We start from the raw sequence: 11,188 nt of genomic DNA, 5'->3' as shown, positions 1-11,188 counted from the left end.
GGGGTCAGTGTCACTGGGGTCGCCATCATGGGGGTGTCACCGTATTGGGGAGGGTCACCTGGGGTCACCATTACTGGGGTCACTGTCATGGGGGGGGGGGGGGTCGCCATAATGGGGGGGTCAACATAATGGGGGTCAACTGGGGTCATTGCCACTGGGGTCACCATATTGGGGGGGGTGTCCCCATCCCTGGTCGCCATTTGCCATGTTCCACCATGTCTGTGTGTGTCCCCAGGTGTGTCGGTGTCACCACGGCTCAGCACAGCATCAGCAGGACCTCCCTTATCAGCAGGACCCCCCCCATGCCCCCATCCCCCCTTATCACCATGTCCCCCCCTATCACCACCAAGGCCCTCCTTCTCACTATCACGACCCACTATCGCACCACCACAGCGCCCCCTGTCGGCCCGCCCCCCCTTATCAGCCCGCCCCCGTTTCCCGTCCCCGTTCTGCCCGTTCTGCCGCCGTAACGGGGAGTCCCGCGCGGTGTGGAGCAGCCACGCTCTGAAGGACGCGCGTGGCCGCGTGCTGTGCCCCATCCTGCGGCGCTACGTGTGTCCGCAGTGCGGCGCCACGCGGGACAACGCGCACACCAGGCGGTTCTGCCCGCTCACCCCGGCGTCATATCGCTCTGTGTATGCACCGAGAGCACGGGGACACGGGGACGGCGGTGACTGATAGCAGGTAATGGGGTATGGGGTTATAGGGGCTATTAGGTGATGGGGTTGTGGGTTATGGAGTTATGGGGTTATTTATGGGGTTATGGGGTTATTTATGGGGTTATAGGGGTATGGGGTTATTGGGGTTTGGGGTTGTGGGGTTATGGGGGTTATAAGGGGTTATGGGCTATAGGGGTTATGGAGTTGGCCCCCACATATTGTACTGTGTGTGTCGGGGCAGTTGTGGTGGTGATGATGTTAATTAAGACCGTAATTACTAATTACTATTACTAATAACGCACTCTGTGTCATCCCCAGGCTGTGCTGAGCGCAATGTGGGACAGAAGGCAGCAGCTGGGCACCAACTGTGCACCATCATTAGTGCACTATCACTTGTGCACCATCATTTGTACACCATCAGCTTTGCACCACCGCTCGTGCACCATCATCTTTACACCATCACTTTACACCTTCAGTTGTGCATCATCACTTGGGCACCATACCTTTGCACCACTACTTTGTACCATCATTTGTACAACATCACTTGTGCACCATCACTTTGCAGCATCCCTTTGCACCTTCAGTTGTGCACCACCACTTTGCACCATCACTTGTGCACCATCAGCTTTACACCCCCACTTTACACCCCCACTCTGCACCAGGAGCAGAGCTCAGCAGCTGTTCCCTGTTGTGTTGTTGTGTTATTGTGTAGTTGTGTTGTTCCAGCCCTGCTCACACTCGTGTGTTTATTGCACCATTATGGGCTTTTTTCCCCCAATAAAGCCCCACTCACAGCTGCAGCTTCATCCTGGCTCGTCCCCCTCCATCTTCCTCCTCCTCCTCCTGCTGTTGTTCACCCCCCGGCTCCGCTCACGATGCAGCCGCAGCAGCGACTCCAGGGCACAATGGGCGCTCATCACACGGCGGCTGTAGGATAATGGGACCCCATAGGGGATAATGAGACCCCATAGAGACCAATGAGACCCCATAGGGAACAATGAGACCCCACAGAGACCAATGAGACCCCATAGGGGGCAATGAGAGTCCCCATAAGGGACAGTGAGACCCCATAGGGGATAGTGAGACCCCTATAGGGCACGATGGGCGCTCATCACACGGCGGCTGCAGGGACAATGAGACCCCATAGGGGACAGTGAGACCCCATAGAGACCAATGAGACCCCATAGGGGATAATGAGAGCCCATAGGGGATAGTGAGATCCCACAGGAGACAGTGAGACCACACAGGGGACAGTGAGACCCCATAAGTGCCAATGGGACCCTAACCCTAACCCCCCCCCCAGCACTCACTTGAGGTTGGACAGCTCGAGGATCAGCCCCCCCAGCACCGCAGACGCATCCTCACGTGGTGCCACCTCATTCCTGGGGGTCAAAGGGGGTGAAAATAGCACCAATCCGGGGCTTTTTAAGCCCAAAATGAGCTCTGGGTTCTGGTGGGGGGAGGGGGGTCCAACCTGGGGGTGCAGCTGGGTGAGGCCGGGTCCCCATCGGCGTCCACAGGGCACAGAGGGGCTGCAGGCTGGGAGGGGGTGGGGGGCTGGGGGAGAAATGGGGTGAAATGGGGGCAACTGGGGCAACAGGGGATGAACTGGGGGGAACTGGGATGAACTGGGGTGAATGAGGGTGAATGGGGGGGGATTGGGGGATATGAGAGTGACTTGGGGGGGGACTGGGGTGATGTGGGGTGAATTGGGGGAGAATTGGGGGGGTTGGGGGGGTCTGAGAGTGACGGGGGGGAACTGGGATGAACTGGGGTGAATGGGGACAAATTGGGGGGGATTGGGGGAACTGAGGGTGACTTGGGGGGGGACTGGGGTGAACTGGGGTGAATTGGGGGGGATTGGGGGGATCTAAGAGTGACTTGGGGGGGAATTGGTGTGACTTGGGATGATTTGGGGGTGAATGGGGGGGAACTGGGGTGAACTGGGGCACCAAGGGCTGAACTGGGGGGAACTGGGATGAAATGGGGTGAACTGGGGGGACCTGAGGGTGACTTGGGGGGGAACTGAGATGATTTGGGGTGAATGGGGGCAAATTGAGGGGGACTGGGGGATATGAGAGTGACCTGAGGGGGGACTGGGATGAATTTGGGTGATTTGGGGGTGAATGGCGGAGAACTGGGGTTAACTGGGGTAAGTTGGAGTGATTTGGGGTGAACTGGGGTAAATTGGGGCAATCTAGAGTGGAATGGGGGGTAAACTGGGGTGAACTGGAGCTCTATGGGGTGAAGTGGGACAATGTGGGGTGCAGTGGGGTGCTATGGGGCTGTTCCCTATGGGTTCTCATAGTACTCTGGCATTACCTGCAGCAGCTCGGTGTCCCCCCCTGGCACCCCACTGTGCTCCGGTGCTGAGATGTGGGGCAGCCCCACAGTGCCAGCCCCATAGCGCTCCTCATGCTCTGCCCCACAAGTGGGCTCCACTTTGGCTGCCCACTCCCCCTCCAATGGCTCTTTGGTGGCCTCAATGCATTCTGTGCCCCCATCGGTGTCACTATGGGGCTGTGGGGTGCTATGGGGCTGTAGGTCCCCCATATCAGGGCTGTTCTGGTCCTCCTGCTGCTCGCAGCCATCCATCCCATCCTGGAACAACCCCCCCCATAACCTGTGTGCTCCCTGCCCCATAGCCATGGGGAGCTGTGGGGTGACGCTGGGGGGGCAGAGGCCCTGTCCTACCTGTGCCAATGGGGCCGCTGTGGGGCTGAGCTCCTCCATCACGCTGAGCTGTGGGGTGGCTGCTGGGCCTCTGTTATCAGAGCGGCTGGGAACCAAACAGACCCCAAACCCCATCAGCTGGGGGGCACCAGGACCCATTGCTGGCCCCAGGCCCCATTCCTACCCCCAAGCCCCATTTCTGCCCCCATTTCCACCTCCAGCCTCCCCTCTGCCCCCCACCCTCCCATTTCCCCCCATTACCTCTCTGTTCCATCTCCATGCACTGAGTCCATCCCTCCGCCATTGTCCAGAGCGTCGCCTCCAATCATGGCCCCCATACTGATGTCCTCCATATTGGTGTCCCCCCCATTTATGTCTCCCCCATTGCTGTCCCCCATATTGCTGTCTCCCCCCTTGGTGTCCCCCATATTAGTGTCCCCTCCACTTACATACCCCTCATTGCTGCCCCCTCTATTGGTGTCCCCCCCATTTCTGTCCCTCTCCTTGATGTCCCCCTCATTGGTGTCCCCCATATTGCTGCCCCCTCCATTGGTTTCCTCTTCCTCGGTGCCCCCCATATTAGTATCCCCCCCCTTGGTGTCCCCTCTATTGATGTCCTCCCCCTTGGTATCCACTCCATTAGTGTCTGCCATATTGGTGTCCACCATACTGGTGTCCCCTCCCTTGCTGTCCCTCCCCTTGGTGTCCCTGTCCCCTCCATTTTTGTCCCCTCCATTGGTGTCCACCATATTGGTGTCCGCCATATTGGTGTTTGCCATATTGGTGTCCCCCCCCTTGGTGTCCCCTCTATTGTTGTCCTCCCCATTGGTGCCCCATCCAATCATGTCCCCCCCCTTGCTGTCCGCCATATTGGTGTCCCCTCCATTGTTTCCCCCCTCATTGGTGTCCCCTCTATTAGTGTACCCTCCATTGATGTCCCCCCCCCTTGCTGTCCCCCATATTAGTGTCCCCCCCATTAGTGTCCTCCATATTGCTGTCCACCATCTTGCTGCCCACCATATTGCTGTCCCCCATATTGGTGTCCCCTCTATTAGTGTCCCCTCCATTGATGTCCCCCCCCTTGCTGTCCACCATATTGTTGTCCCCACTATAGTCGTCCCCCCCCTTGTTGTCTCCCCTCAGTCCTGCCCTGACTTTGACATTGGGGCCATCATGGTGGTCAACACCTGCAAGAGGAACAGCAGCTGCTTGGACGCCATTTTGTGGCCATTTTGAGGCCCTTTGGAAACCATTTTGTGACCATTTGGTGGCCATTTTGAGGCCATTTTGCGGCTGCTTGGAGGCCATTTGGTGGCCATTTTGAGACTGCTTGGAGGCCCATTGGAGGACATTTTGAGACCATTTTAAGCCCATTTTTTGGCCATTTTGAGGCCATTTTAAGTCATTACCTGTCACCTGGCTGCTCCTCCTTTTGCCCATGGCGCCGCTCACCTGAGGGGAACACACGCCCATTGAGCATTATTTCCTCACTATTTCCCCTCAAATCCCCCCTGGCCGCCCGGTCTCTCTCACTCCACGTCCCAGAATAATACCGTTATCCCGCTATAACGAAGCCCAATGGCGCCCATCCCGCCCCAAGGCCCTTCCCGGCCCCGCCGCCATTTTGCTTCACCTCAGCTCCCGCCCGACGCCTTCCCGCCTTTTTCACACCGCGCGCTCTGCGCCTGCGCCGCGCGGGGGACGCTGGGAGTTGCAGTCCCCGGAGAGACGTAACGCGGCGCAGCGCGGGGGATACTGGGAGTTGCAGTTCGCGGCGCGCCGTAAAGCGCAGCGGGGTGCGGCGCTTTTGCGACAGCGTCGCCGTAAAGTGCGAAGGTGTTGGCAGCCCCGTAGGAGGAAGCGGTGAGTGGGGACGGACCGGGACCGGGGGGGTCCGATGGGGGGGATCGAACGGCGGGGTCCAATAGGGGGGGGATAGACCGGGGGGGGTCCAATGGGGGGGGTTCAGTGGGGGAGGGGGGTACAACGGGGGGATCCAATGGAGGGCGGGGGATTCAATGGGGGGGGGGATACAATGGGGGGGATCTAATGTGGGGGGGGGGTCCGATGGGGGGTGTACAACCGGGGGGGTCTGTGCTCTGTCACAGGCATACAAGCCTGTTGGAAGGAGTGCATTGAGGCTGCAGCGCCCAGATGATAAACCTGAGTTAGCTGTCACCAGCAACCAAGCTTACGGTTAATTTCTGAAACAAGATTAGTGATAGTATTTCCAGGCAGCTGGCACAGAAGCTTCTTGGATTACAGTGCTGACAACACACATTCACCAGAGCAAGCAATTACAAAAAAATTCCCCACTCCCACCAGACCTTGAAGGACAGAGACCAATTTAGGTTTCTTCACTCTCACGAAGGGGAGTAAGTAAGAAGGTTCACTCAGTAATTCAACCTTACAGAGGCTACTTAGTAATTCTGTGAATTTAAGGAATTATAAAATGATGGATAAAAATCAGAAGTATTTTGTATTTAAATATATGTATACATTATACAGTTATTCTAATGCGACATCAAATGATTACCATTTTGCCCACAGATGTGAGAACTGTTAAGAGAAAATATACTTGCTTTTAACCACTGTAGATCACTCATGGCACATACCTAAAGACAACATAACAGCTGAAAGCAGTAAATGGGAAAAACACTGTACAAAGTATACAGATTGGGCTGCACGTGCATCAAGTGATTTATTAACACAACGAGGTTGGGGGGGAAGAAGAATTAAGTTTGATACCTGTTGTCTTCGTTTCTCCTCTTCAATAACAGCTTTGGCTTCTGCCTCTTTTATCTGTCCAGACATACAAAGTGATAAGTAACTGTTGTAAAAGCAGGTAAAACTATTATCTTACAGAGCCATAATTTATAGAACAGTTCTCAGAAAAGCGAGCAAAACCTTCACCAAGTGAGCTGTGAGCTTACTCAGATTCTAAAACATTCTGTGAAAAACCTCTATCAATTCATGTTTGAAAAACACGGAACATAAGAGACGCTACCATGTTATAAAACTAAACTTCTGACTAACTGGAAAATTCAACTGACAAATATAAAACCTGGGGAAAATATAAATATATATATTCATTAATACCAGGGAAAATTCCTTAATAAAGTCACTCTAAGCTTTCAGTAACTCAGTCCTCAATTCAGCACACTGTACACTGACGGGTAAATCCTTATATATGTATGTAATTTACACTCACACACTTCATTCCAAGTAATTAAATATGCCCTGACTGCTAGAGCAAAAGGAAATCTCCACTTTTGTACCAAATGACATATTGGATAATGCATACTCATATTGTTCGACTGCTCTTGTCGTAATGGAAACTGCCAATGCAATTACATTTGCTTCACCATCAGAAAGTTTTATGAAAAATAAAACCTGGAACTACAACTGATCACTCTACAGAACTGTTACATAGCATTCAAGACAGCAAATTAAATGCCAGAAACTTAACCAGTTCATGCACCACTTCCTCATGTTTCCATAAAAGGCCTAGAAAAACAATGTGGATACTCTGTCTCTTTAGGTGAGATTATGCAGCAGTTTCTTTACTTCAAACAAAATTATTGGAGAGCATCCATGTTTACAATGGGCTGAAAAGCACATGCAGTTGCTGAAAGCTCTCTATAATTGTGGCAGTCACCTAATACTGTGTGACAGGAACACACAAGATAACACTTTGCTAACCTTCAAAGTAAAAGTAAGGCCTAAATGAAGTGCTTCTATAGCTCTCACTAGCAGTAATGATTTTATTATCATTGATTAGCACTTCTTGGCTGAAGAGGAAATCTCCAGTTCCAATGTACATTAAAAATAAAGAGGTAATAGAGCATTACCTTAACATAGTGTTTCATCAAGTGAGTTGACACTATCTACAAGTAGTGCAATTCTCAGCAATAAGCCAGATTCAATAGTCCAAAAATTAAATGTGCAATTAAACTGTACGCTGAGTTACACTGCATTTCTTGCTATTACTGTCTTGAAAAAATAACGATCTGCCTGTTTTTTCCAACTTTTCTCAAGGCAATGAAGACAACATAACTAAAATGGATACACCACCTCAGACGCCTTCCGTTTCATTTCCTTGCATAACACATCACACTCCAGTGAAACTTGGCCTTCTTGTATCTTGCTGCACTGTACTTCCTGTTAAGTATAAATTGAATTGTTTGTAATTCATTTCCCTATATAAAAATTTAATTATAACGTTCATTTTGTTGGGAAAATTGTAAAACAATTTTATTCGGTATATTTACAGAATGAAGCTAATAAATAAATATTATTTGAAACTGTAACTGTATTCAAGCATCCTTTTCTATTTTCCTTTTCTCTGATAAGCTAAACTGAATCAAGAATAAATCAAGTGGTTCAGTTTAATTTTTCATGTCTTTTTTTTCACTTATTTATTTAAGACAAAGCAATATAACCTTGTGAACTCTGTTACAAAAGATACCATGCAAAGTAACTAATAAGTAACTCTTCTGAAACTTCGTATCAATTCTCTAAACTGGCTGAAACTACAGGGCAAGGTCTGGTCATGGGAAGATCTCCCCTGCTTCCTTCTCCTTCCTCCCCCTTACATTGAAGGCCAAAAAAAAAAAACAAAAAACAAAAAAAAAAACCACCAACAAAACCAAAACAGAATACCAGCACAGAGAGAAAGTTATAATCTTATAATCTATACTACTAGCCTATGAAGAATTTTGTCAGGAAAGCACAGTAACATAGCCAGAAGCTATTCTGGTTTTCATGCTTTCTGACAATATGCAGAACAATTTTCATAGCATACAGCAAAATCCAAAAACTAACTTCTTCAGAGCAATTCCAGCACGCTAAGATAAACCACCTGCCTAGATGGTTAAGAATATGGTCCACTACAAGTTGTGGGTTACAAATTCAAGTGGTTTATACGACCTTGCATGTTTACATGCATAGCCTCATGATGCAACAGTTAACTTCAACACCAGAAAAGGAAGAAAAAATCCTCCTGTTTTGCACTCAAATTATGAGCTCCTACATTTGATATTAATTGTGATGGTTCAGATGAGGCATATTTACAGAGCAGCTTGGAATACGTGTCCTGTCAACCCCCAACTTCACCAGTAGTATACACAGACAGAAGACTGGTAGAGGAGAATTCAGCTGCAAATATTAGGTACTCAATTCTGTTTCTCCTTATCTTCAAGATCACAGGCTGCAGGCACAGAAGACTAAATATACAGGTACACTATCCAATCCAAGCTAAGAAAGAAGTACGCTATCTGCTGTAAGAATGCAGCTCCAAGCAAATATGCATAAGGACCTTCTGGAATCAAAGATATCCTAATTACGATCTCAGACAAGGGCAGATGCATAAAGCAAACGTTAAAAGACATCATCTTTCACACTACAGAAACGAGTCATATTTCTGCAGTCAGATTAGCTGCAACTAATACACAGTCCAATTATCAATGGCTTATTGGTTCTACCATCATTTACCCTCTACACTGTAGCTCTCTGTACAAAAGAGAGCATGGATTGGGGGCTTGACCTGGAAACAGTGAGATGATATTTAAGGTGGGGATAGTGTTTTCTTCTCTTTCTGAAGGGAGACACCATTTCACTAGGAATCAGAAGGATCACTTTGTGGCTATTTAAATAAGTGGGCTGTCATCATATAAGAATTAATTTTTATTAATTATATAATTAACTCATAACAACCTTTCCACCTTATTAAAATCAAATTTACAAGATTGAGGGGGGGAAAAAAAGTAACCGTCATCATATTTAAGGACCATAAAACTTTCAGAATAGCAGATCTGGAATGTTCCATTTCAGGCCACTGTAAAAGTGAAAAGTGAGCATCCTAAACATTAATTTCATTGCTTCTTGCTACCACACTTCAGTTGGACATCCACATAATCACTGAAGACATCCCGGCACTCTGGGACAATAAAATCTGAACTGGTCTGAAATAGCTATACAGTGTCAGAACTCAGCAGAAGATGATAACACATTTCAGTTTTCCAAAAGCAGTATGAAAATTAGGGACAGCAACAACTAGATGTAACAGAGCTATCATGGAAATACCCATCTTCCTTATTCAATTAAGTCTGGCATAAGAAACAAGACCTCAAAGATCATCAAGTCCAACTGTAAACCTATATCTTAAGGAACAAGAAGCAGAAGTATACACGCAACCAATGATATTATTGATTTTACTGAACACAGTAGAGTAAGAAAAACTGAAATTAGTAAGAGCACTTAGTCACAACAAAATAATTTATCCTCAGCAGAAGTCAACATTTCAACTTACAAATAAAGAAAAGTTAGTTATTTATAAGCAGAGACTGCTCAATTTGAAGCACGTACTCTGGGCATTACCATCCTTTCTCTTGAACATGCGCTCTGCAAGATCTGAGATTTCTGAAGACATTTCTTGGAGAAGCTAAGAACTCTGGGGAAACTGCATCTGTGTGGAAAGCTCAGAAGTTAACCGGGTCTTGAAAATAATTTAAGCATGCTTTGTTCAAGCCAGATAGTGAATTTTTCATTAAGTTAACACTTGTCAAGAGGTCACAGCAGCCTCTGTTTTTCCCCTCATCATACTTGATAGCTATAAGCTTTGTCCTTTATCTCTGCTGAAAGCTAAGGATGCTGATGCCTCTGTTTGCTTTAAGGGCCTCAGACAACCATCAATTAGGAATTCAAAACATCTGTGACTGTTCCAATTTATGTAATTATAAACTTCTCAGTTCCTAATGAGGAAAATGTGCTTTGACTTCTTAAATCACTCCAGATCATCTGATTATTTTCCTAATGGAACTACAAAAATTGAAGTGTGCTTGAAGAGAAAGGTATTGCAAATCTGGGAGCTAACATTTTCTACAATGAATTTTATTTTCCTTAGTGAATATTTTGATTGTTCCACCCAGACTTTCAGCTGCTGTTGCTGCTCTGCTCAAGTAACTGATTCTATTCCAGTCTTGACCAGAGACAATCCATGTACACAAGCCTAGGAACATACAAAGAAAATGTGTCACTCTCAGAACTGCAACTTCAAAACTTACCTTTTTCAGTCGCTTACAAGGACACTTGAGTTTAACCTTCTGGCTGCAGTTCAGAGGACAATCACCTGAATGGCAAATCTCTTCACACCGGTGACCACAAGGCAACTACAAGCAAAACAAGAAATACCCCACCAATGAATAACTGAAATTGCATGCAGTCTATGAACTAGTTTTATTTCAGACACAGCAGCTAAACAGAAAACTCATTCAGCTCATCAGGTTTGTCTTCCTACCTGCAAAACTGCAAAGAAAAAGGTCAACTTATTTCACTAGTTACTCAGAGTTTTTTGGTTCACATAGAATTATTTATCTTTTACTGGGAACGCTTGATCAAAAAACAATTTTTTCTTTCAAATGTTACAGGAACAGTCATCTCCACAATGATTCATATATCGACTGCCCTAACTACCTGTATGATGGAGGAATAAAAGTAGATGAAGTAAGAAGGAACTGAAAACTGAAATGAAGTGTGATGTGACCCAGCCTGACCCACAAATTGCTAACAAGAGGGTAGAATTAGAAGCAAAAATACCACAAAACTAGTTTTTATGTGCAAGAACCTTGCAAACTATGCAGGAGTCAAATACAGGCCACCAATATTCTTACACCTGAATTAATTTCACTAAATCCTAAATTTCTGCATTTGGTAAATTATCCTGTTTTTGAAATCTGATAAATAGCATTTCCTTTTTTTAAACTATCAGTGAAAATTTTAACACTTATAATGAAACTATTATTATTCATTACTGTATATAATTATTCATTACTGGGATAATTTAAATATGCTGCTGC

The 11,188-nt window shown here is 47.2% G+C and overlaps 2 long non-coding RNA genes across 2 annotated transcripts; both read left to right on the top strand.

The window, feature by feature from the left end:
- Positions 1 to 158: 158 nt before the first annotated feature.
- LOC146756985 (uncharacterized) lies at positions 159 to 1,059 on the top strand. Its single transcript, XR_014937001.1, has 2 exons — positions 159 to 684; positions 978 to 1,059. It is a non-coding gene; the product is annotated as an uncharacterized LOC146756985 (long non-coding RNA).
- Positions 1,060 to 5,402: 4,343 nt separating this feature from the next.
- LOC146756984 (uncharacterized) lies at positions 5,403 to 7,642 on the top strand. Its single transcript, XR_014936995.1, has 2 exons — positions 5,403 to 5,707; positions 7,371 to 7,642. It is a non-coding gene; the product is annotated as an uncharacterized LOC146756984 (long non-coding RNA).
- The last annotated feature ends 3,546 nt before the right edge of the window (positions 7,643 to 11,188 follow it).

This window comes from Coturnix japonica, chromosome 24, assembly GCF_054131305.1.
Source record: "Coturnix japonica strain WE chromosome 24, WE-NBRP24, whole genome shotgun sequence".
NCBI classification, from domain to species: domain Eukaryota; kingdom Metazoa; phylum Chordata; class Aves; order Galliformes; family Phasianidae; genus Coturnix; species Coturnix japonica.
The sequence above is the reverse complement of the archived record's forward strand: the minus strand, read 5'-3'. Positions and strand labels throughout refer to the sequence as shown.